This window comes from Mandrillus leucophaeus, unplaced genomic scaffold (assembly GCF_000951045.1).
Source record: "Mandrillus leucophaeus isolate KB7577 unplaced genomic scaffold, Mleu.le_1.0 Scaffold813, whole genome shotgun sequence".
NCBI lineage: Eukaryota > Metazoa > Chordata > Mammalia > Primates > Cercopithecidae > Mandrillus > Mandrillus leucophaeus.
Window position 1 is genome coordinate 578210 of NW_012108842.1, and position 1563 is coordinate 579772.

The following is a 1563-nucleotide window of genomic DNA, read 5'->3' on the forward strand; positions in this document are numbered from 1 at the left end:
TTCTGCATTTTCAACTGAGGTACCAGGTTCATCTCACTGAGGAGTGCCAGACAATTGGTGCTGGTCAGCTGGTGCAGCCCAACCAGCAAGAGCTGAAACAGGGCAAGGCATCGCCTCACCTGGAAAGTGCAAGGGGTAAGAGAATCTCTTTTCTTAGCCAAGGGAAACTGAGACACACAACACGTTGAAAATCGAGCAACTCCCACCCTAATACTGCAATTTACCAAGGGTCTTAGCAAACAGCACACCAGGAGATTACATCCCACACCTGACTCAGAGAGTCCCACACCAACGGAGCCTCCCTCATTGCTAGCACAGCAGTCTGAGATCTAACTTCAAGGTGGCAGTGAGGCTGGGGGAGGGGGACCCACCATTGCTGAGATTTAAGTAGGTAAACAAAGTTGCCTGGAAGTTCAAACTGGGTGGAGTCCACCACAGCTCAAGGAGACCTGCCTGCCTCTATAGACTCCTCCTCTAGGGACAAGGCATAGCTAAACAAAAAGCAGCAGAAACCTCAGCAGAGGTAAATGCCCCTCTCTGACAGCTCTGAAGAGAGCAGTGGATCTCCCAGCATGGAGGTGGAGATCTGAGAATGGACAGACTGCCTGCTCAAGTGGATCCCTGACCCCTGAGTAGCCTAACTGGGAGATATCCACCACTAGGTGCAGACCTACACCTCACATCTCACGCGGCGGGGTTCACCCCTGAGACGAAGCTACCAGAGCAAGAACCAGACAGCAACATTTGCTGTTCAGCAATATTCTATAATCTGCAGTTTCCGCTGCTGATACCCATGAAAACAGGGTCTGCAGTGGACATCAAGCAAATTCCAGCTGACCTACAGCTGAGGGTCCTGACTGTTAGAAGGAAAACTAACAAACAGGAAGGACACCCACACCAAAACCCCATCAGTACATCACCATCATCAAAGACCAAAAGCAGATAAAACCACAAAGATGGGGAAAAAGCAGGGCAGAAAGGCTGGAAATTCAAAAAATCAGAGCGCATCTCCTCCTCCAAAGGAATACAGCTCATCGCCAGCAATGGAGCAAAGCTAGATGGAGAATGACTTTGATGAGTTGAGAGAAGAAGGCTTCAGTTGATCAAACTTCTTAGAGCTAAAGGAGGAACTACGTAACCAGCAGAAAGAAACTAAAAACCTTGAAAAAAGAATGGATGAATGGATAACTAGAATAATCAATGCAGAGAAGACATTAAAAGAACTGATAGAGATGAAAACTATAACACGAGAAGTACATGACAAATGCACAAGCTTCAGTAACTGACTCAATCAACTGGAAGAAAGAGTATCACTGATTGAAGATCAAATGAATGAAATGAAGAGAGAAGAGAAGTGTGGTGAAAAAAGAATAAAAGGAAGTGAACAAAGCCTCCAGGAAGTATGGGATTAAAAAAAAAGACCAAATCTATGTCTGATTGGTGTGCCTGAAAGTGACAGGGAAAATGGAACCAGTTGGAAAACATTCTGAAGCATATCATCCAGGAGAACTTCCCCAACCTAATAAGGCAGGCCAACATTCAAATTCAGGAAATACAGAGAAC